The following is a 25,435-nucleotide window of genomic DNA, read 5'->3' on the forward strand; positions in this document are numbered from 1 at the left end:
GGGATGGTTTCCAACTTGTAAGTGATTGCTCACTGATGGTTGCTGCCCTAAATCAAAATATGGAGGACCGGTCTGATGTTGGGCGCATTATCGATGATTGTAAGTCCTATTTGACATCTTTACACTCAATTCAGGTCACTCATGTCTTCCGTGAAGCAAATGGTGTAGCTAATAGACTTGCTCACCTTGCTAGTTATAGTTTTCTAGATGATATTTGGTTAGATGAGGCACCTGCTATTATTCAGGATGTCCTCTACGAAGATTCTTGTAATTTTGCACAAGGTGAAGGTCCTATGTCCCCCTTGTTGCAAGTTTTCAATTCTAATGAAATAAGTCAGGCGTGGGGATGAGCCTCCCAGCTTGGCTGGGTTCCAAACCCCTTAAAAAAAAAAAAAGTTTATAACTTAGTCTTTCCGCGTTTCTGAAAATTTTTGAATCAAAGTGTAGACATCGGTCAACAGTAATAAACGATGTCAATTATATACATATAAATCGGAATTTGAGGAATCGATGTTAATGATATTTTTTTACATCGCGTGAATTCCTCACCGATGTAATTGTCGTGATGTCTAAGAGCAAAATTCTAGTAGTGACTGTACACACTATAGAGAAGATAAAAAAAAATGTCAGGTGTAATCTTAAATTCTTAATTAACTTTGGTACACAAAGTAGGTGGTGGAAATTAATTCAAAACCAAAGCGAGGTTTGTTAAAATGATTTTGTTTGTTTCAAATCATGGTTAGATGGTGGCTCACTTCTCATTCCTATTTGGGTGCACTTGATTACATAGCTTAAATCAGTATATCATGCATAGTTAATTAACACAAACGCAATGCACATATGAAGAAATTAAATCATTTACAGATCGAATTAGGAGTTAGAAGGTGGCTTACATCTCATTCCTCTCTGGGCAGTTGATCAATAGTGCTTGATTCAATATAATTGCACGCTGGCTTTGGCCATCATTTCAATATTATCCCCTCCAGAGTATTCCTTATCCAAATTTGAGTACAAACACAAGATACTACAAAATGTTGGCCGAGAGTTCAAGCGACCAAGACCTTCTTCTCAAATGGTTGAAGGCCTTAGATGAATCCAAAGCTGGTGTGAAAGGAATAGTCGATGCTGGAATCACGAAAATCCCACAAATTTTCATCCATCCCCCAATAGATCACGGCCAAAGTAACCCAAACCGAATTCAGTATTGCAGTGGTGGACCTCGCTGACGCAGCGGTTGGCTTGAGCTGGCATGTAAGAGGTGATTGATGGAGTCCGACGGGCTGCGGACAGCGTGGGGTTGTCTAAGGTCGTGAACCATGAGATACCTAAGAAAGTATTAGAGGAGATGCTGCAGGTGATGCGTGGGTTTCATGAGCTACCCAAGGAAGTGAAAGCTGAGTACTACAGTACGGACCCCAAGAGGAAGGTCAGTTTTGTTGGTAGCCATAAGTCGGGTAGATCGATCAGGTTCTCTAAAATATTGGAGGGACTCCTTCGTTTGTGACATGAGTTCTGAGCCTTTGGATCCTCAGGAATTGCCTGAGGTTTGCAGGTATATATGCTAAACAGAATTTGGTATTACGTTGGGATTTTTATTTAAGCCCTCAGGATTTTAGTCTCTCTTTCTACGGCTGTAGTTACAAATACATACAAACAAGAAATCCTAGGAGTTTTCTACCGTTAATTAACTTTCATCAGAAAATAATAAGTTTATTTCTCCCTCAAATAGATTTGAAGTCGCATCATCAAGAAGATGTTGATTTGTGAAAAGTTAAAGTTTTGCCAAGGATACCGAAGAGCAACTTTGGTGTATGCATTGCAGCTGCTTTTGATTTTATTAGTTGCTATACGTTTCCATGTTCGCATTACTACTCGAAATTTCTCTAGTTCATAGTTTCAGTTCACCTAGTTGCTATGTACTGCTCTTTTTCCTTCTTATTGGGTTCTTCAGGATCGTTATGAGACAAAAGCTTTTCAACTTGAAGAGGAAGAATTGTTGCTGCTGGTTGTTTTGGCTGGCGTCCCTAGTACTTGGGCACCCCAAATGGACATGACACTTGAAATTTCACCTGGCTCTCAAATCTTATTTGAATGTGGCTGCTACACAACACCACCCAAGTTTATTAATTATTTGAAGTCATGTTCACAACTACCTTTCTAAACTTGATGCAGATTTGGGACGGTTATTGCTTTGCCCACCTAGCTTTTCAGTGTTATATGTTAGCTTATTTACCGATTTGGGGTTATTGACACCACTGTAAGGCCCAGTTTGGCCCCGAGGCTTAGGTAGCTTAAGCTGCTTATTTATTAATGTTAGTATTTTGGGTTATTTCCATTCAACACATATTCTCCTAATGCTACTAGGAGACTAGAGTTTCTAAAGGATTTGGAGAGTCTTTCTCTCCTACTTTTCTGGTGGTCCTAGGAGATTGAAGGATCAAGTAATAATGCGGAAATCAAGCTCACAGATCTGAAGATAAAAGGCAGTATGCATATCATATCAATTAGCATGTAATAGTTGCATAATTCGTGGATCTAAACTGTTATGCATTCCTATCAATTGTTTTGGAAATACTGTTGAAATCTTAAAATTAGTTTTGAAAACCTAATTGGTGATTAAGATGATCAAATTGAGGGGGAGTCTTGCTCCTCCATAAAAGGCTTTCAAACTGCATTCTGAGAGATAGAGTTTTTTACTGCATTCTGAGAGATAGAGTTTTTTGATCGAAGTGTTTTATTGTGTGTTGCGTAGTCTTCACAAACTGTTTTCTGCAAAACTCTCTTTGAATATTATTAACTTTTACTTGCTCACTGAATTCATCTCATACATCATTCTTGAGATCAGTGAGACCTTGATACAAAGTTGAAGTGAAAGTTCGGTTCAACTAGCTTACCAGATATTGTTTCATCTGTGTGTATAGGATAGGCTTTTCAAATTGTAAGCAAGTTAGCATTGTTGCTAGTAAAGTGATTGAGTTTGATATCACTACTTGTAAACTGTAATCATTTTCTTCAAGAGTGGATTTGATTCACGTGTAGGCTACGTTGTAAGCCTCACAGTGAAGTTTCCTCAGTGGTGAGGTTTACACTACGTTAGCAATCCTTCGTGTTGTGCGTTTGTTAATCTTTTCATCAAGAGTAGTTCCACCTAGTGTTTTAAATTAATGTAAGTCAGATTAGCTGTTTGGTAAAACAATAGGATGTTGATTATAATTCAATCTCCCACTTCCCAATTTATAATTCACAAGCTGCTAAATTGATGCTTCTAGATTAAGAGATCCAAAAGTTGAGATCTTTTGTTGACTTTACCTATATGATAGGAGCAATATTTGCGGCGTTTTTGATGACATTCTCTCTACATTTTACTTAATTAGGTACATTTGAGCACCAAAAGCAGGAAATAAGCTATCAAGAGCTAGAAATGAAGGCAACGAAGAAATGAGGCGCATAAATGACAAAGAAATGGAGAAATGAAGTTTTTCCAATCCTACTCGGAGAAGGAATCCTGAGTCAACTACGAATGTGCTCCTGGAAATGATGACAGAAATGAGAAATAACAAAATTCCAGTTAGACAAGGAAACACATTGTTAATGTTAGTGACCGAAGGGTCTAATTAACGATAAATAAAGAGAGAGAGAGAGAGAGAGAGAGAACGACACAAGCGAAGTATAGTGGTTCGTTTCCCGCCTTAGCGGGAAACTACGTCCACTTGAATGTTGTAGTATGTGTGTTTGGGATTACAAAGTGTGTAATGGAGTGTTGGATATGGAATGTCTTTCTAAGTGGGAGGAGAGTTCTTTTTATAGGTAAAGGAAGCCATCTCCTTTACATTTTCTTAGATGTGGGACAAGAACTCACTATTCTAGTCTTGAAGCCATGTTGTGAAGGCAACTTTGCAAGGCTGGAAAGGTGGCTTCCCGGCGACGTATTTGCCACTTCCGGATACCGTAGCGTAGCTTGAACATAGGGCTACAAGATGCAAGTAGCGGTTGGGCCTCTCCATGGCTTGTGGGTGTCTCAAAGAGGGTGTTACTTATGCTTAGTGAGATAGCAAACTAGCTTGCTAGTAGAGGTATCTGCAAGTCCCCGAAGTCCCCAAGTAAGAGGAACTTCTTGGTTGGGTAGTTATAAACATGAAGTCATCAAGCATAAACAATGTCCGAGAGGCGTCTAGCCCCTACAAGTCCCCGAACTCCGTAAGCAAGAAGAGACTCTTTTAACCTACACAAAGAGACAAAAACGCTCATATGTAGAATGCTTGTTGTATTGGTTACCGTTCGTATTAATGGAATGCGAAAAGAATTCGATTTGTAGCGAACAACAAATGGTAGAAGAATTCAATATTCCATTAATGTGTATGAACATGTAAAATATTGGTATTTGTATATGTGGATCTTATGGCCATATGACACGCACAATAGATAGTGGCAAGTGTAATGGGTGTCCATATAAATTTGTAGGAGTAGTCCCGGTGACATCGTATGAAGCGTTTGTGAACTTGGGGCTTAAGTAAAGCATGTTGGACATGATTGAGCAAGTTGGGTGTAGTTGAGTGTGTAGGCGCTGTGCGAGCATGCGGGCCGTGGCCCAAGCACAAGTCGTGGCCATACTCGATACCCAAGCGAGTCGTAACCCGAGCAAGTCGTTTGTCCGAGCATGTTTAATTAAGTCGTAAATGTCACAAGCTTCTAGATGAATGTCACATGAAAGTGAATCTAAGCATGTATGTGTGTAGCGTGTACTTGTAGTAAAGATGCTAATAACATTTTGTAGGAATGCTTAAGGGTCATGGAGACATGTATATTCATGGCAATAGCTCTAATTGCAAGAGCGTAAAAGATAAGATGTAGTGACTTATCTTATGTCGATTTGGAGCGAGTTGGAATTGGATTTTATATAAGTACCCAAATCATGTTGGAGTTGTCCAAGCATGACGCTCCATCGCTCCGGAGCAACACCTTAGTAGAAGGATGATGATTTCATTAATTGGAGAGGTGATCGGTGATTATGTCTCCTTGAAACAAAATAGATGATTAGTACATGAGTTTGTAAAATGAACACTAATAGCTTACACATGTACTTCGATAATAATTTTAAGCGAAGTGTATAAGTTAATGTTGTAGTTGACAACCAATGGCATATTTGATTGTGTGCGATGAATATGAATTTCAAAGTGACAATGAAATGTTGAAGAAACAGTTTGAATAAGTCATCCTGTAAGTACTAGGCCCTGGAGCCTATATATATATATCGATGCCGACATTGAACAAGTACTAAAAGTAGAATATATTCATGCATAACAGAGCTAGCATGTACACAGCAGCAAATGAGCTTAACGTGGCAGTTAGAAACTTTGTCTTTATATGCAGGTATGTACATATACTACAAGCATTTCATGGCAGACAACTACATATTTATATTATAGATAAATGCTTATATCATATGCATGTTGAGGCATACACACCATGTTTATGCATAGGCGGACTATACATGGGAGAAGCTGCAAGTGTACATGAGCACGTGTCCAAAGTCATTTAATCAAAAGGCCTACGACGGTGCGACTTTGAGTTATGAACATATAAAACCAAGTCTGTGGCTATGTGTCGCATGTATGTATATGAACAAGCACAACATGCTGTGGCAGTAGGTCACGGGTTTTATGTATGGACAGATTATTATTGTTGACTTGTGCAAAGCCATGGGTACGTGGTGTCCATATAAAACTCAATAAATAGATAAAGAGAGAAGGAAGAGAAACTCAGCTTTGTTGGCCGCTCCATCACCGTAGAAACCCAACACCTTAATTCATAGTTACAGGTGGGTGCCTGGGTCTACCATTTGAGCAGAGTCCTTCGACAAGATTGGTGAGAGCAGTTTGGGAAGCTTCGCCGGATGATGACTGGTGCACAAATTTGCTTGTGCTCGGTGAAATAGAGATGGCCGGTGTTGTTCAGCGAGCTCTGGGTGTCCAGAGTAATTCTGGGTGTCTTGGTGAGAGCCTTGGTCAGCGGGTTGGTAGGGACCTGGTGCTCAGCAGTGACTCGGAGTGCTGGAGCTAGCGGTGATTGCGGTATTATTAGCGAACGACGCCTGGCGAACGCCGCCTCACAGCGGTTGGCGGGCTAGCGGAGCATGGTTAGCGGAGCTCTTGGATGGAGGAGTGGAGCTTTTGTCCAGCGGAGCGGAGGACGGTCAGCGGAGGGCCCTTGGCCGAGGAGCTATGTCTCGATGCTCAGTGGAGGCTTGTCTTACTAGCGGAGGCTCGGCGGAGGCCTAGAGCTCAGCTGAGGCCTCGTGCTCAGAGGCTTGACTTGCTAGCGGACAGTCCGGCGGTGCCTGGCCAGCAGTGTAGAGGCTTGTGCTGTGGTTGGCCAGTGGTGTCCGCCGACTGATGCCAGCGGCGTATGCCAGAGGAGACTGCTGCAGGTTGGCGGAGCAGAGCTGGTTCTCACTTAGAGGTCGGCGGAACGGAGCTTTACTAGCTGTGGCTGCCGGTTGGTGGAGCGGAGAAGAGGCTGCTGACCGCTGAGAGTAGCTAGCGGGAGATGACTACTGGGAATTGCTAGCGGAAGAGCCTTGCTGGCGGAGGATGGAACGAAGAAGAAGGAGGGTGGCCAAAGGAGATCTCTGGGTGTCCAGAGAGAATTGGCACCAAATTTTGTTTTTTTTTTGGTTTGCCAGCGTTGACTTTTTAGATGGGCGTTTACCGGAGTTGACCAGCCCTTTGGGCGTTGACCATCATTGACCGGCCACTGATGGGCGTTGACCAACCATGATGGGCGTTGACCAACCTTAATTTGATGTTTACTGAAGTTCATGGTACGTGACGAAGCCTTTGTGTTGGCTTCCCACAGACGGCGCCAATGTTAATGTTAGTGACCGAAGAGTCTAATTAACTATAAATAAAGAGAGAGAGAGAGAGAACGACACAAGCGAAGTATAGTGGTTCGTTTTCCGCCTTAGCGGGAAACTACGTCCACTTGAATGTTGTAGTATGTGTGTTTGGGATTACAAAGTGTGTAATGGAGTGTTGGATATGGAATGTCTTTCTAAGTGGGAGGAGAGTTCCTTTTATAGGTGAAGGAAGTCATCTCCTTTACATTTTCTTAGATGTGGGACAAGAACCCACTATTCTAGTCTTGAAGCCATGTTGTGAAGGCAACTTTGCAAGGCCGGAAATGTGGCTTCCAGGCGACGTATTTGCCACTTCCGGATACCGTAGCGTAGCTTGAACATAGGGCTACAAGATGCAAGTAGCGGTTGGGCCTCTCCATGCCTTGTGGGTATCCCAAAGAGGGTGTTACTTATGCTTGGTGAGATAGCAAACTAGCTTGCTAGTAGAGGTATCTACACACATTAATACCAGAAAAAGGAAACCTAAAATGACTAGAAGTCCCTGTTGAAGAAGGAGAGCTCAAGAAGGTTCTAGAACATCTCGGAAATGAAGAGTTCTAAATGGATTAGGAAACCTGTTGGCATTAGGAGTCCTGATGATACTAGGATACCTGAGAACGTTAGGAGATGTTGTGGCTTCAAGATGACTCAAGGTTGTACAAGAATGTTCTAGAAGACCAAAATTTGGCGTCATACACATAGATGGGCTTTGAAATGTCCAAGTGGAAAAACCTAGCCCAAAGATTGAAGCATGTGACCTCCATGTGACCTCCATGTGACCTTTTAGAAATGTCCTTAACGTCTTGAAGGAGTCCTAGTTGCACATTATTTGGTTTTGCTGTGAAAAATAAAGGAGAATACAAGAAGATTTCAGCATGACACAAAAAGGGAGAGTTTCTAGGAAAATATACTTTGTGTGGAATCAGGAAAAGAAAATAAAAGAGAATAATTATCAATTTAGGTTTCCTGATTACATTCTGCATGCAAGTTGGCCGAAATATGGACTAAATACATGGGAATTTCGGTAATGACTCCTACTTTCTAGATTCAAGGTCGACCTCTAGCTACTTCCTTTGGAATATTTCTATTGGTTAGATGATGCAGAACAAGTAGAGAAAGACTTTGACACCAAGCTATGTCGTCCTCTATTTATACAAGGGAGTTGAGACATGAAAATCATCAATCAAAACCCAGAATTAAATTCGTATACCTTCTCTCTCTCTCTCTCTCTCTCTCAAAGTTTCAGCCTTCTTCCTTTGTGCAAGCCTTGAAGCCACGAAGCAAGTTCCATCATCCTCCATCCATCCTGGCCGTGAGCCTCATCATCATCCACCACCTTTGAAGATCTTCTTGCGTTCTTGAAGCTCCTTTAAAAGTGTAACCATGACCATAAACTCTTTGTTTTCGGTTTCTAGTTTGTATAAAACAATTTGCAAGTTTTGTTTATTCTATTGGAATTTTCGATGCTTTGATATGATTGCGTTTATGTTTTGATGTTTAGTTTCCAATAATCATGAAGCATGAAAACATTTTAGGTTTCTAGAATACATAAATTGCGATTTCTATATGTGATGATTTAAGTTCATTGATTTTGTGCGAATAACCCACCTTTTATGTGTTTTGTGTTCTTTGGTGGCAAACTTAGAATATTGAGCATGTAATTAAATCCAAATTAAGATATGCTAGTGTTCTAGGTCTTAATTGCTAAGTGGAAAACCTATAATTCCTTAGGTAAATCAATGAAGAGTCTTGCATGCTTGTATGACGTTCCAACTTGTGTTCTTGGCTTAGATCGATCAAACTTTCTAAGTGTTTAATGCGTTAAATATGTTTTGTTGATGACTTGATCTCTCACTAGCATTGCATGTTTAATAGGGTTAACTATGGTGTGTTCCTCTAGTTAATTTAACTAAGGAAGGTAAAAAGAACTTTGTATGCATTCATCTCTGTTCTTGATTGATTTTTTCATTCACATATTAATCCATGGTTTATGTTTAGATTACTTGTTTTCGTGTTAATGATTGTTAACTTCATCATACATATTTCGTTCCCCCTTATCTCTATTTTAATTCATGGTTTGAATTGATCATTGTAGTTAGTTTAATTGGGAGTGAATGTTTCTGACATTTTGATTTAGGGTTGTATGTTTGATTCTTGTTTATCTTCTGTAGTATTGATACATCCCGAATCTCAAGTTACCTGTTTACTAGTCATTCGGACGGTAAACGCCTTTTACTTTTACTCTTGACTCCATTTCGATCTTTTAGTGGGGCCCTAAAAGTTGACTTTTTGTTTCGTTCTTCATTTGAGAAAATTTTCTTCATAAAAGTTGTAGAGGATGTTAAATCGAGTCTGTGGACATGTGGTAAGCGTAAATCAGAGTTCGTATCAAGAAGTTATGGACAAAAAAGTAAAAGCAACTATTCATGGTAACTTTCTATCGAGATTTTGAATACCGAATCATTGTGAAGTAAATTGGATATTTAAATAGTATGAGTATGATATTGAAGTACTTGAGTATGATCGATTTCTTGAGAGTTCACGAAATATGCTTTCGACGATTTATTATTGAGGATTTACGGAATTAATATTGAGTTTTCCTTCTGAAAGCATTTGCTATTTTTGAGTTATGTTAATATCGAGTTATTGGGAGAAACGTGGAGATTTAAATACTTTGAGTATAAACGAGTTATCGAGATTTCTTGAGTATAATATTTTAACGAGATTGAGTTCAGCTTATTCGAGGAGGTAAATATGTTAGTGCATGCATGCATTAGCTGGTCGGCAGTCCTCTCCAAGTGATAGTCTGGTAGGCAGTACCCTCCTGACAATATTTTGATCGGCAGTACCCTCCAGAATATTTCAGTTGGCAGTACCCTCCGATGCGTCATCTGGTGGACAGTCCCCTCTAGATGGTATGAGGTAGTTAGTCGGCAATACCCTCTAACCACCACCTCCTAGTATTCCGATCAGCAGTACCCTCCGATGCGTCCCTGGTCGGCAGTCCCCTCCAAGTGGCATAAGATAACTAGTCGGCAGTCCCCTGTAGTCATCGCCTAATTTACGATACGAGCATTTTATGAGTTTTCAAGAGTTTTGAGATGAGATTTACATTATGACTCGAGAGATACGAGATTTATGAAAGGATTTTGAGATACTTAATTGTATGAGTATTTTAATGAGATTTTGAGATAGTTTTCTATACGATCTAGAGTAGGAGTTGAGATTCTATTTTAGAGAATGATTAAGAATATTTTCAAGACTTTACTGCATGGTCGGTTTTAAGAGAATAAATTGGGGAAGCCTTAAGTTTTACTTATTTCTTTTAAAATTAACTTATTTTTCGTCCACTCACTCTAACGTTTTAAATGCTTCTCTATGAGCCCTTCAGTTTCAAATGCCCAGTTTGCAGGATAGATTAATTGAGGTCGAGCATACATAGAGTCAAGGCATAGTTGTCACTGCTTCCGCATTGTATGATTTATCCATCCTTTACCTTTCTATTTTATTTTCTTGTATATCTTGTGTACTAGATTGCTCTAATTACTTGTGGGCTAAATGTTCTTAAGTTGAGTTTGGGTTGTGTTGTGTAGTTTGTTGTTATTCAGGGAGCAGGGTGACTCCAGAAGTTGAGGATAGTGTTTGGTATTCGAAGTGTAATTATTTTTCTACAGGTCTTGGGTAGTCTACTTTTAGGGGAAGTTTCGACAAATTTTTGGTAGAATTTCTTCTAAGGTGAGCCCAGCAGAGCCACTTAGGATTTTTCACCCTGAAATCGGGGGCGGGTCCTGTTAAGTATTTCCTATGTGGTTTCTTGTCTACATGCATGATGAATAAATTATTATGGGTTCTCCAAATTTAGATTAAAACTTGCAAAATAGAGGTTTTGTTTAGAAGTTTTGATGTAAGCTATGATCACATAGGTAACTGATTCGAAGAAGAGGGACTACTCTGTTGCAATTAGAAGAAGGTTGTATATACTTCCTTGTAACCTAGCAAAGGTAAGTACGATATGCATGTTGTTAATTGCATTTGCTCAGTCTTGTAATACTTTGAAATATGGGTTCAGTGTTTGTGGAGTGATGTGAATGTTTACTATGTCTGTGTGTTTAGAGAACAACTTAAACATCACACTAGAATTATATTAATGCCTTAGTATCATAAATTGCTTTAGCTTTAGAGATCAGCACATTAAAGATATTGTAAATAGATTAGATATTGATATTGTTGGAAGTAGACTATCAAATACCATATATTGGAAGGAAAGGCATATCGACTCAAAATATAATGGCGGTGTGTAATTTTGACATGCAATTCATTTTTGCATGTGCCGGATAGGAAGGAACTGCACATGATATATACAAGGATATTTCTCTCATCATGAATTATGAGTGAAAGTTCAAGTAGGTAAACAAGAATTAATCCAAAATAAAATTATCTAAAGATTATGATGGTAAAGTACTGAATAAAAAAAAGTACTAAATTTTGCTTACTGCCTGTACTTTTGGGGTTTAATCAGTCCAGTCCCTCGACTTCTAATATCATCAATGTGATCCTTGCACTCTTAATTCCTATCTAATAGGTTCATCCGTCAGACCTTCGTCCAATTTAGATGTTAACTCGTTGACGTGGCAAAGACATTCACGCCAAATTGGCTCGATCAGGGCCTATTTGAAGGATAAAATTACCATTCCAGCCTTGTTTCCTTTCTCCCTTTCTGTTTTCTTTTTAATCTTTTATTCCTTTTTTTTTCTCTTTTTCTTTTTCCACACCTTCTTCTCCACTACCCACTGAGTAGAATCGGGAACTAATAGCTGGTTTCAAAGTTGAGAGGTTTGATTGAAAGATTGAAGCTTTGGATTTAAAACCTATAAAGAGGAAAAATTGACTGGAATTGGGTATTAATAGCTGGGAAGGAAGTAAAGACACAGGGTTGGAAAAGAAATTTTATATTTCAAATAGGTCCCCATCGAGCTAATTTGGCGTGAATGTTTTTACCACTTTAGCGAGTTAACGTCCAAATTCGACGGAGGTCTGACAGATGGACCTATTGGATGAGAATTCATAGTGCAATGATTATTTTGATGAAATTAGAAGTCGAGGGACTAAAATAATATAGTCGAGAAAAAAAAACATAACTATTAACAAATTAAAGCCAAAACATAGTTTTGGTAAACATCTCATTCTCCGTCTTTCAAAAAAAAAAATCTCATTCCCATTCATATGTTATATTACCCAAATAAAACCTCACCCACTACCTTCTGTGATGCCCCGGAAATTCGTATTTATTTTCTGAGGATTTTCCGGAATCTAATTTGTGGTTATTGGACGGTTTCGTGGCTCGTGGACGGAACGGAAGTGTTTCGGACGAATAATTTTTCGAAAAGTGTGGTTTTAGGGGGGTTGCAAAGGTTGAATTTTTATTCGTTGGGATTCTCAAAAAACTTCCTTCACGAAAGTTGTAGAGTGCATCGATACGAGTTCGTGGACATGTGGAATGCGTCAATCGGAGTTCGTATGAGAAAGTTATAAGCGTTTGAAAATTTGGAAAGTTATATATATAGGGGTTTCCATTTTCGGAAATTTCCATTTTTATTTTCGGAAGTTTCCAAAACCGGAAACTCAGAAACTCTCCGTTCTCTCTCCTCACCCGCGTCTGACCCGACCCGAACTCGGAGATCCGATCCGGCTTTTCCGGCGAGATCCAGCGGTCTCCGGCGGTGAAACTCTTCAGATCAGATCGTCTCCTTGTTCTGGTCGTTCCTCTAGCATCCTCTAGCAGCGATTCTCTATGGTGGTGACGCTAGAAGGCGGCGAAGTTTGGTGTTTTCTGACCCGGTTGGAAAACGTAGCTCCTGCGACGGCACAGCTTCAAGTTTCCTTCTTTGGCTTTATGGTAGCCTTCTGGATCGATCTATGGTGTTTTTTTTTTATTGATTTACGTGGAAATCGGTTCAACTCGGATTGAGCAAAAATTCAAAGCTTGTGAGGTAGTTTTCGACCATTTATGCTTGTTTTCTGACTTCGAGCTACTTATGAAAATTCACAAGCATGCTTAGATGAACATCTTTGATGTTGTAAGTTTTGTGAAATATTGAGTTTTTGCCGGCGGCGGTGCACCACCGTCTGTGGCGGCGTTCTGGTGGCGTTCCGACCATATTAGGAACTGTTTCTGATATTATATATCTTCTACTCGTCGATAAGAGTGTTTCGATATATAATATGCAAATTTTGGAGTTCGTATGGATTTGTTATGATTTTTACGGTTTCATACCGGTTGATTTATTCGATCCGTGAGGATCTGAGCGTTCTATCGACTTGTGGTTTGGACATATCGATCGTGAAAGTGTTCCGGAGACTTTGGGAGGTCTCGGATGTGGTTTCGCCTTGATTGGCGCCACTTTGGGGATTTTAGTTCAAAACAGGGGTTTCGGACTTAAATCGTTTGTGAATTGTTACTAAGTTGAAACAGTATGTGATTAGGTACTTGACGAAGTATTTGGACGGTTATTTTGTGGATTGGCTGCTTTGTTCTATATTGAAGACGCAGCAGGAGTTTCGAGGTGAGTAATCTCACAAGGTTCATTTATGAACGTAATACCCGTATCGTTTTGAGAGTTATTTATTAACTGCAAACTATAGTTGGTATTAGTAGGCATTCCTGAGTGGATGACTACGTATATATATATTTACGTGACATATATATATGTAATTGTGGGTTTTGTGGATTTATGAAAACAAATGATTGTGGAATTGTTGATTCGATTTGTTTTGAAAGGCGTTGAGATTTGGGTATGAAAACAATATGCATGGATTGATGCTTTTTATTGTTTTGGGTTTTGGCTTTTCGGAAAACAATGATTATGGAAATGTTGATTTCGATTGTTTTGAATAGCGTTGCGATTTGTGTAACATTTTGGGTCCAGTGTGACTCCATTAATGTTTTATTCCAAGGGACTGAAAAGTTCGAGGAATGAAGGTCTATGACCTTGGGCAGAATATCAGGTAATCACGTCTTTGGCCAGATGAGTGCTTACGTTTCGGTTAGAGCTCTAGTCTGTCTGCCATATAGGTAATTCATGGGGTAACGGGAATTGGTTATTGATAACTCATGACATTACGTGTTTTTAGGGAACAAGGTGTGAGTTGCTTCCTTATTAACGGTTTTTAAGGGGACAAGGTGCAAGTTGTTTTCCTTATTAACAATTGATAGAAATCAAGGTGTGAGTTGCTTTCTATGGTACGATTATGGTACGATTGATAGAATTCAAGGTGTGAGTTGTTTTCTATGTTATATTGATAGAAATCAAGGTGTGAGTTGTTTTCTATGGTACGATTGATAGAATTCAAGGTGTGAGTTGTTTTCTATGATATATTGATAGAAATCAAGGTGTGAGTTGCTTTCTATGGTACGTTTGATAGAATTCAAGGTGTGAGTTGTCTTCTATGTTATATTTGATAGAATTCAAGTGTGGGTTGTTTTCTGTGGTACGATTTTGGTACAATTGATAGAAATATCAAAGAGTGAGTTGCTTTCTATGTTAAATTGATAGAATTCAAGTGTGGGTTGTTTTCTATGGTACGATTTTAGTACAATTGATAGAAATCAAGTGTGAGTTGCTTTCTATGTTTCGTTTTAAAAGAAAACAAGGCTTTCTTTTATTTCGATTTGAAAGGAAATTAAGGGTGGGTTGTTCTCCTTTATTTCGTGTTTTTAAGGATCAAAACGTGATTTGGCTTCTTGATTGAAACATGTGGGTTTTATCCCGTGATTTTGTGTGAGTTGTTTTGATTACTCATACGGGCTTGCAAAAGCTTACCGGGTTTGCTGTGTGACAACCCGGTGCACTATTTAAACGGTGTAGGGGTTAATCCTGTAGGTGGCTGAAGCTGAGGTAGATTGTTGGCAGCAGAACAGGTAGGAAGCAATTTTGGTTGGCTTTACCATTGTTATGACTTCCGCTATGTAGTAAACTCTGAGGAGCATTTACGTTTTATTTTGTTGTTGACAATTTAATTCGTAAGCTTATGGAATATATGACTCTGTGGGGGGTCAATATTGACATAGTGGGTTCAAGGCATCAATACATATGTAGTTTAAAAGGGAAAAAATTTCCAGGTGCTTGGTATTGATGGTTGAACGATCACGCATATGTAATTATGAGATTATATATCGATTTTTATTTGTGTTAAAAATCAGAGGCGTGACACCTTCATAGTACAACCCTATCGCCGCCACTACTCTTTATCTATACTATAGAAAGTCTTAAAATCTAATGGTTCAAAACTTGTGTAAAGACAATGCTATTGGACCCAGCCCTAATCTATATATATAGCACACTACTTGAAAACTACTCTTCTACGAATCTTAGTTTACGGCATGCCTTTGATGTGTACCATAATTGACAGCCATTTTTGGTCCACTCTGAAATGCGCTTTAAAAAAATATATGATATTGGTCATAAATGCACGCCGTAAAATTTATTACGTATAATGCATGTCGTGAATGACTTGTATTTGTGGTACTAGTCCTTTATAGCTTGCCTAACTCTTTGGTGCTCTCTAAATGACGTTTTATTTTCAAAAGTGGACCCAAATTTTAACTTCCCACCTTTACTTTCCGTTTTTCCATGCGCTTAACTTCTTAACAAGAAAAAAACCCAACAGCCCTATACCCTTATATAAGGGTAAGGGTAATATAGTCATTCCAATCATAGATATTTGTTCAGACTAGGCCTGGGCATTTTAACCCGAAAACCCGCACCGGATCGATCCAAACCGCCGGGTTCGGGCCATGCTTTTAAAAAATAAAAAATAAATAAGAGGCCTAGACCGTTTATGAAAAAAAGGGTCGATCCCGAGCCTGAGATTCCACCAATTAGAAAACCTTGAAAACCCGAATATATATATATATATATATATATATATATATATATATATATATTCCACTTGTTGTTCAGGTAATGGCTGTCTGAACAAGAATTATACACTTTACCACATGCAATTCCTCACCCCAATATAAATATTCCTCTACCTCAGCCGCACGATTCTTCTCTCCTTCTCTCTTCTTCTTCTCTCTTCTTCAGTTCTTCGTCTTCTTCTTCTTCTTCCTCAGCCAATCAACCCTAACTTTGCTCTTCCTGCAAGAGCTAGAGATCGACCTTCTCCTTGCCGTCGTCTTATTCTTCTTCTTGCTTCCTCAGCTCCGACTCCTTCAACGAGGTCTCTTCATCAACTATTGCCTTTCTCCGAAGCACAGCTACCACTGCCAGTACGACAACAGCCTTGACCTCCTCAAATTCCTCAACCTAAACCCCGATGAATATGTTTCTGGCTAGATTTCTTCGTCAAATTCCTGGACGAAAACCTCTACCTCCTAAAATTTCTCAAATTCCTTCATTGCCAGATATGTTTCTAACCGGATCGGTGATAGATCTTAACCGGATATTCCAAATCTAGAGATGGTGCAAAAGGCCTGAAAACCCGAGAAACCCGGCCCGGAAACTTCGGTCTAGGCTCTATCCGGTCCTGACTTCCGGAAAAATTGATCTGAGACAGACCTAAAAACTTCGGGCTCGATCCCGGGCTCAAGATATTGACCCTTAGGCTGGGACCGTGCCCAGGCCTAGTTCAGACTTGGATGTTTCCCCTGGTGACTTGTAACATCCCATACTTGAAAATGTTCATACTTAAATTTTTATATTGCATTTAGATCACATTATTTCACGTCATTAAAATTAGGCTTCCTTAAGGGAATATTATTTATGAGGAATTTCTAAATTTTTTTTCTTGGCTTTGAATGATAAAGCATGACAATAGGAGGGTGTAGTGGATAACGGCATATTAAACGGAGTTGTAGCGAGAAATTTACGACAAATTAAATGGCTGAATGGATCGGCTATTTCTCCTGCCATACTTCATATGTGGTTGATTTTCTAGGGTTTTGAGCTTGTTTATTAGCATAATTGCCTGTTTGCTATCCTAGATTTCATTTTAGTGTCAATTTGATAACCTAGATTTTATTTCAACCAATTTGCTACCATACGTTTTCAAGACTAGCCATTTTGCTATCTTAAGTTTTATTTTAGGCAATTTGCTATCATTTAGTCGCATCATCAAGAAGATGTTGATTTGTGAAAAGTTAAAATTTTGCAGAATCATAGTTATGGAGTACTCTAAGCATACTTACGAATTAGGTGTCACTTTGTTTGAGTTGCTATTGGAGGGACTTGGCCTGAAACCCGACCATCTTATAGGCTTGCATTGTGCAAAGGGACATCTTATTGTTGGTAATTACTATCGACCATGCCCTGAGCCTGAATTGACTACCGGTGTTGGCAAACACACAGATAATACTTTTTTCACCATGCTACTTCAAGACAACGTCAACGCGCTCCAGGTTTTGTATCAAAACCAGTGGATTGATGTCCCTTCCTATGCCGGGAGCTGTTGTGGTGAATATAGGAGATATATTGCAGGCAAGCATTGTTTGTATATATTCATTGTTCGATAAAATTATGTTTAGTCCCTGAAGTATGACTTCGTCCTCGTTTCAGTCTCTGCCTTTCTAATTTAATCCCAAAAGTCCCTGAACTCAAAATATTCAATCCAACGGGTCCATTCCCTCCATTTCATCCGGTTGCTTGCGAACATGTCAGTTTTCTACTTGCCAGCTCAGCGCCACGTAAGACGCCAATTTTGTAAATTGATGAACTTGCCCTTGGCCTCTATTATGGTAGTTTGAGACATAGCAAGAACCAGTAATTCCCCTCAAACCCTAAAATTTGAAAACCTCGACTCTCTCCCAAACTCATAACCGCCAAACCTGCAATCCCTAAACCCGTAATCCCCAAATCCATAATTCTGATTTCGATCCCGTTCAAATTCGAAACCGGTACAACTGAAGGTGAAATTCAGCTAGAATAGTGAAGGTGTAGACCCCGTGAAATTCCGAACATCACTTTTTGACGGAATAATTTTTCGTGACCTTTGTTCGGCCAAAGACTTTTGGAAATAGTTTGGGCTTGGGCCTTGGGCCCAACAATAGCATAAGGTTAGAGTCCAAAATTTACTCTGGACACCTAACAAACGGGTATGCTAGTGAACCTAGCCCAATAAGTTAGTCAACCTTTGACCCGAACATCTCCCTTGATCCAACATGGTCCTTGTAGCTCAAAATGACATCTTTGCATAATTTTGAAATATACTTGTGCGTGCGTTTACGATTTCTAGATTTACCTTATTCCTTACCCGTTGGTTGAATTCCTACTCGCCTTACCCGACACTTACTCGTCAACCATCTCACCGACTTTCAAAAGCATAATTTATTTACTCCTTATATTTTTCAAACTCAAACAAAATTCCGACCAAATTTACCTTGTCATTTCTCTATCTACATACAAGTTTGGTAAGGCCCAATTCTTATTTAGTCTTGCCAACATTTTTAATTTTTGAGTTTTCTTTTATTTATTTGTTCAACTTTTATTTCCCCATCATATTAGTTTTTACACCCTATTTTTCCTATCACATGCCTTAGCTGATCCAAACCCTTTTCTGCCCACACATTGAGCTTGCTTCTACCTATACAAAGCCCAAGTCTTTCCTTCACTTTCACGTTTTTGTCAAATTGGGCAGAGGGAAAGTAAACCTCGTTCAGCTCCTCCCTTCCACGTTGCCAATGGCAACTCCTCCAAGAACATCACTCCAGACCTTCAAAAGGGAGAGTCCCAAACCAGAGACTGTCGTCCACCCTCCTCTTCTCGCCCTTTCTCTCTTTGCTGGGCATATCAGTGTGTTTGCATGCCTCGAAACTCCTAGTTAGAGACCTCCGATCAAAAAACTTTCTTCATCAAAGTTGTTCGTCTACGTCTCCTTTATCTAGTCTCCAAATTTCAGCTTCATCGGAGACGTTTTGGGACCTGTATATCCCTCGAAGAAGAAGCTGTTCGGAAGCGAGCCTGTTCCGGATTTCTGCTTAAACTCCCTCTCTTGCTCTACCCGAATCCCCAACACCTTGCTTGAGACTGATACCAACAGTTGATAAGATTCTTAAACTATCAAGTTCCTAATTCATTCCTCAATTTTTAGGCTCAATACGTTCAAAACAACCCATCTACATATTGAGCAGTCTCTGTTTCACTTTGCATGTTCGAGATTGAGCGAACTTCTTGGCCTGCGGGTGGACTCGATCCAATCAGCTCCCTCAGCTCTCTTTCCTATTGAAACCCTCAAGAAAAACTCACCTTTTTTATTAATCTTTGGTGAGTATCATCTTTTCCATAAAACTCTATATATTTTTGGTTGTTATTACGAATTCTTGAAGATTATGAACTTGTCACTGCTGTTGTTGGTATCTTGCTGCCTTAATTTTGATTCCTCATCTATTCTAATGTCTAGGGATTCTGCTAGGTCATGGCTACACCTTGAGTATTAGAATTGTATTTGGTTCAAAGGTTATTTGTTGTTTGTAGCTGTCCAAATATCATGTTTCAATGCATTATGTCATCGAGCTACAGCACCTGCCCATATAGTATAAGAAAGTAACTTGAGCTATATATCATTAGGAGCATTAGACATGCCTCTTAAGTGTGTTGGGTTAGCTTCGACTGGCCATATTGGGTACCAAAAGAACTTTGAGCAAAAGAGCAACTTTCTGCAGTTTTTCACTTTTCGGTACATTCTGACCCAGTTGCATTTATTTCAAAATTGGTGCTAAACCGCTCGGAATTTGGGATCAGTTTCTTCTAGAGAAATATAGTAGACACATAGATGAACATTCTGGATTTTTAATCACTTCAAAAGAATTTTTCTAGAATTAGTTATGAATTTTTGAAAAAGGTGTACCGAAGCTGGTATTTCTGGAAAGAATCTGCACATTGTTTTACTTTAGCCTTTAAAACCTTTACTCTTTGTTTGGTTTCACTTGAAATTCAATAACCATTTCAATCTTACTGAGTTGGTTGTCAAGCCATCCTTCTTTCAAAATTTCTCAAGAATTTACCTCAAGTATTTTGAACAACTCCGTGACCCTTGACAACTCCTTTAAAACCCTGTTTTCAGTTTTCAGCAACTTGTCTTTTAAAAAGTGTTCTTACCCCCTCTTCCTAACAACAAACTCCTTATTGGAACCCAAATGGTCTGGTTATTAGTTAGTAAATTAGGTTAAAGGAGAGGTTTTCTTCGGAGAATATTGAGAGTGAATAGCTAGCCTAGTTTATCGTTATTAACGTCGCTTATTGATCTAGGCTCGATACTGTGGTGGAATCTTGTGAAGTTGGTGGTTGCTACAAGATTGCATTGAGGCCAAGTGCTGCAAGAGAAAGCTCGAGTTCCAGGTAGGGGATGCCTTTAACTCTATCTATGCTTTTCTTGCATATACAATTTTTATATGAGGCCTCTTGCATGGTTTTTGGAAATTATCTGTTTTACAATTGAAATGGTTTGCGTGGTTTGGATTGATGTGTTGGCAATTGATGGGGATGTAAGGAGAGGTCAGTTCCTCCTTGAGCCACCGGTGGTGGGCAGTGTGCACCATGCCCTTGTTATTGAATTATCCCTTTGTCTCTAGCCTTGTGATTATTGAATTCCAGAAAGTGATTGGCTAGATGGACAGTTGTGATGGAAGTGTGAAAGAAGATCAATTGCCGTGGGATTGTAATTACGTGGTGACGATCACGTGGAAGCGCAAACCGGTTTTTATCTATTACTTTTTCTCAAAACTATAAATCATATTTTTAAACTTAGATATGGGGGCGGGCATGGGCAATGACTGGATGTAGGAGCCTAACCCCTACTTTAGTTTGTTTTGCAGGCTGTTGTTGTCGAAGCTTGGGTACGGAGGATAATCATTGGAGGCCAAAATTTGTTTTGTTTAAAGTTTATTTTATTTGGCTTGTTTGATTTCGTTAAATTTTTGTAACGTTATGTATGGTTGATGATGTGTGTGTGATTGCTTACCACCAAAGTGGAACCCTAGGGTTAGAACCTCCATTTGAGTTTAGGTCCTAGTGAGCTAGACCTAGAAGACTCACGTAACTTACCATTCAATGAACTTAATGCAAACTTGGGGCTAAGAACTAAAAATTGACATAGGTTCGAAAACTCAACACAACACCACCTTCATTTCCTCTTCCTTGCCTAGTTCGTAATCTTGTGATTATGAGCCAAGCCCACTATACAAGCCCAAAAATTTCGGGCTTATAGATTTCTTGTCTTCCAACCTAAAGGCCTTGTCTCTTTGAGGAATTCTAGGCCCAAAACACTTACTCCAGGTGTCGCGGGTGTGGGTTCTTTGGGGAGGCGGCGCTGTGGTAATCCGGTCTCCGGGTCGCCACAGAAGGAAACTTATCCGAGTTGGAACCCGATAAATAGAGGTGGCGACATGGTGGTGAAGGACGTCGATGTTTGGGTTCCTCGAGATGAAGGAGGCGAGAATGATGATCTCCCTAATTATGGTGAGTTTCGACTGCGTCCAATTTATTGCGATTTGTGTGTACAGATTGATGGTCTTCGTTTCTAGGGTTTTTGAAAAAAAAAAAATTGGGGGTTTTAAATTTACAGGGTTTGTGGATGACTATGTAACTGTTTTTGGTCGAAATATTCATTTCGAATGATTGGTGTTGGATTTAAAGGGTTTTGGTATGGTTTGCTGGAGTCGATTTGCAGGGTTTCCAAAAAGTTAGTGGCTTTTTAGCTTTTCGAGTTTCTGAGTTTGGGGATGTATGTTTATAGCTGAGATTGAGGGTTGGTGTGAGGTGTAAAGTATGAAAATGAGTGTTTGATATAGTTTGTGAAGCTGATGGGTTGTTGAAACCGTGTGCATATGCTTTTAATATAGGCCAAGTTGTTGTTGAACTGATTTTGCCTTTTAATATTGGGTCCTAGTAATGCTGTATGTGGTCCTAGCAAAGATTGAATTGTTTAGTCCCATGTGAATGGTTTGGCTGTGTGTGGTTTTGTTGTCTGCTTGTTGAGTTTCATATTTGTCCCCTTTCTATTTTGTGTTGTACCACTTTTAAGAGGCAAAGAGTAGTGGTTGTGAGTCTTTATTAGCTGTTAGGTTAAGTAACTAATGCTTTTCATTGACCTATGCAACTCATCCAGACTATTTTACAGTGAAGATATTCCATGGAGGGCGCATACTGTTAAAACCTGTCAAACGCACTTGCCACCAAAGGAAAACAAAAAGAGGAAGGTCAGGAATGAAGAAGGTCAAGGTTCTGATTAGGTATTTTTGATTTTAGGATGCTTTGAACTGATTTGATATGACAAAGAAAGGTCAATTTATAACACAATGAAACTGTTATTGCTTGCTGCAGGCCAGGAGAGGGAAGAAAGGTCATATGTCTGCAAATGAATTGAGGAAGAAAGCAAGGGAGAGAGCAGAGTATCAAAGGGTAGGATTGTCTTGAGTTATAATGTTTAGCTGTTATTTGTTTGACCAGTTGCTGACTTGATTTAATGGTTATTTGTGTAGAAAAAGTTTGCTGCTGCCAAAGTGCAAAGCTGGCAGCAAATAGGTCTGCCCCTTCCACATCAAGGCCTGCACAATCTACAACCAGACCTACAAGCTCCAGGCTAGCCCAAACTACATCCGCCTCAACCAGACCTACGAGTTGAAGGCCTCCACAACCTTCAACAGCATCAAGCAAGTAGGCTGCAACTTCAACAAGGACATCTCAGAGGATAAGAGAAAGGTCAGTTACAAGAGATGGAAAATAGGAAGTATGACTCAATGTCTAGCATAGGCAGCAATTTCATTCTTGACATCCTTTTTTGTGCAACTATGTGCTATGTCACTTAGTTGCTAGCTCTAATCTTTTGTTAAGATGATTAGAGCTAAATGTCAAACACATCTGAACAATTTATGAGGGATGTAATGCTCTAATTTTGGTTTTTGTTACGTTAGAGCTTTTTCGTTAGGTTGCTGCAAATACTATGCCTATTATGAATGAAAGTATTCTTATTTTCAGTTCATGGATTTTTATGAGTGAATGCTTTTGTTGATAAATTGTGGTGGTTGATGAAGTGAGGAGCAAGATGAAATGTGTTTTTGTTGTCAATGAATATATTTGAGGATTTGTGGTGAGGTATTTAACCATTTTGGAGGGAATTTTGTAAGAAACTAAAACAGGGGCAAATTCGTTAGTTTACAAAATTGGCGTCTTACGTGGCGCTGAGCTGGCAAGTCGAAAACCGACATGTCAGCAAGCAACATGATGAAATGGAGGGAATGGATCAGTTGGACTGAAAATTTTGAGTTCAGGAACTTTTGGGATTAAATTAGAAAGACAGGGACTGAAACGAGGACGAAGTCATACTTCAGGGACTAAATAGAAGTTAGCTCTTCATTGTTTATCATATTGCCTTTTCAATTGCGAAGACCTGTTCTACAATTTCTAATAACAATGGCTATATGAGATTACCTATCAGTTCGTCAAGAGAATAGGTGTCCAGGTCTTGAGTCTCCTCTACAGCAATCTGCTTGGCTTGAAATTTTGGAGAGAGAGCCTTGAGGAATTTTTTGACAATTCGGTGCTCCTCAAATGGGTCATCAAGGCTGCGGCATTGGCTTGTAACATTGAGAAGTCGAGCATAAAAATCATCCACTGATTCATCTTCCCCCATGGTCATGTTCTCAAATTCTAGTACAAGTCTTTGAAGCTTCTGACCTCTAACCTTCTTATTTCCCTCATAAGTAACCTGAAGCAAATCCCAAGCTTCTTTGGCTGTATCACAGTGGCTAATTCTCATCCTTTCCTTCTTGGACAAAGCTGTGAATAGTGAATTTTTAGCCTTAAAATCACAATTTCGGTCACGAACTTCCACTTCAGTCCACTCCTTCCTAGGTTTAAGAATTCTTGCAGATGACCCTTCCACTTTCTTTGATTCTCTGCCTTTGTTGGGTGTTCCCATCCATTCTCAACAACATTCCACATGTTTTCATCCTGAGAGTAGAGAAAAACCCTCATCATAATCTTCCATTGTGAATAGTCTTCACCATCAAACAAAGGCGGACAATTTATAGAACTAGAGGCTCTGTTATATTCACGTTTCATCCTTTACCACGGATCAACTAAAAAAACTTTAGAACCCGCTCTGATGCAAAGTGAAAATACAAGGATAAAACGTTTTTCTGGAAAATGGGGATTGTAGTGCACTGATCAATCCTTACTGGGCAGCAGAAACCAAAATAACAAACTAGACACCAGATTTTGGCTACGCAGTGAAAATCTCAAATATGAGATTAAAAACACTGCGGGGCTCTTACTCTTGAGAACCCAAAATAATGATCATCTTATTCAAAATGATATGTTCTTGTACAAACTTGTATAGCACTTGCTCGGCTATAAGATTTAGACAAAAGCTAACTCTAAGTTTGTCTTCCTTCTTGAACTCCTTCGCTTGAATGATCTTCAAATCTTGTTCTTCTTTCTTCACAGTCTCTCTACTGATCTCGAGAGTGTATTATGCATATGAAACTATGATCACAAACACTTATACATGGATCAAGTGTTTTGACTCTTGTGAACTCTCAATACTTAGCGCTGCAAGACACCTACACTATTCTTGCATTAAGAAGAGGTCCATCTTGACTGTGTATGTGTGTGTGTATATGTTGTAGACCAACGGCAAAACCTCTATCCCAAGATTCTGACATAATTCCTCTTTAATTGAGAAAGAGACTTTCCATATAAGAAATACAATAAATCTTAAAGGAAATCAATTAGGAGTAGACAAATCCTAAAAACCCTAGGGAATCAATTACACAATTTCATAAACAGAAAAATATCTTTAAATAAAGAAAGTTAAACCTCAAAGATATTTTCCCGTTTTGTATGGAAATGCCAACACACCAAGTTGATCAAAACTTGTACCTACACTATACGTGTTGATGCAGCTGATCTCAAACTATAGATACAAAAGCAGCATGCATAGAGTCCTTGCCAAGAAGGAAGGTCCAAGAGTTTCTGTGGGATGTTTTTTCAGGCATATTCCACTAGAAAATTCTGCAGGGAGACTCTCTGAGCCGATCAAGGAGTTGACTTCAGAAAATTCCCCAATTTACCATGGAACAACTTTGGCAGATTACATAAAGGGCCACTACATAAAAGGTTTGATCAATGGGGTGTGTGGACTAGAATATTTGAAGCTGTGAGGTCAACTTGAGACTGAGAAGTTTGATCATCGAAATGATCGTGATCTAGTACTACTCCAGTAATTAATTTATGTAATATTGTAATAAGGGATCAATGTCGTGTTTATCACTGATCCTCTGATTTCACTACATGGAAATAATCTCAGACTACAGAATATATAGTGATTGAGCTTTTCTATTTTATGCTCAAGGATCAGTTCTGTCATCTGTGTAGTTGTTTTGCCAAGGATACCGGAAGAGTGACTTTGGTGTATACATTGCAGCTGCTTTTGATTTTATTAGTTGCTATGACGTTTCCACGTTAGCATTATTACTCGAAATTTCCCTAGTTCATAGCTTCAGTTCACCTAGTTGCTATGTACTGCTCTTTTTCCTTCTTGTTG

The 25,435-nt window shown here is 39.2% G+C and overlaps 1 long non-coding RNA gene and 1 pseudogene across 2 annotated transcripts; both read left to right on the forward strand.

Moving 5' to 3' along the window:
* Positions 1 to 1,031: 1,031 nt before the first annotated feature.
* On the forward strand, positions 1,032 to 25,052 carry LOC133730524 (1-aminocyclopropane-1-carboxylate oxidase homolog 1-like; annotated as a pseudogene).
* LOC133733155 (uncharacterized) lies at positions 18,622 to 22,807 on the forward strand. 2 transcript variants are annotated; one of them, XR_009857518.1, is made up of 4 exons: positions 18,622 to 19,155; positions 22,010 to 22,121; positions 22,213 to 22,290; positions 22,371 to 22,807. It is a non-coding gene; the product is annotated as an uncharacterized LOC133733155 (long non-coding RNA). The 2 variants fall into 2 exon arrangements; XR_009857517.1 differs by having other exon boundaries at positions 18,623 to 19,155; positions 21,998 to 22,121; positions 22,371 to 22,805.
* Positions 25,053 to 25,435: the final 383 nt, after the last annotated feature.

This window comes from Rosa rugosa, chromosome 2 (genome assembly GCF_958449725.1).
Source record: "Rosa rugosa chromosome 2, drRosRugo1.1, whole genome shotgun sequence".
In the NCBI taxonomy this organism is placed as follows: Eukaryota; Viridiplantae; Streptophyta; class Magnoliopsida; order Rosales; family Rosaceae; genus Rosa; species Rosa rugosa.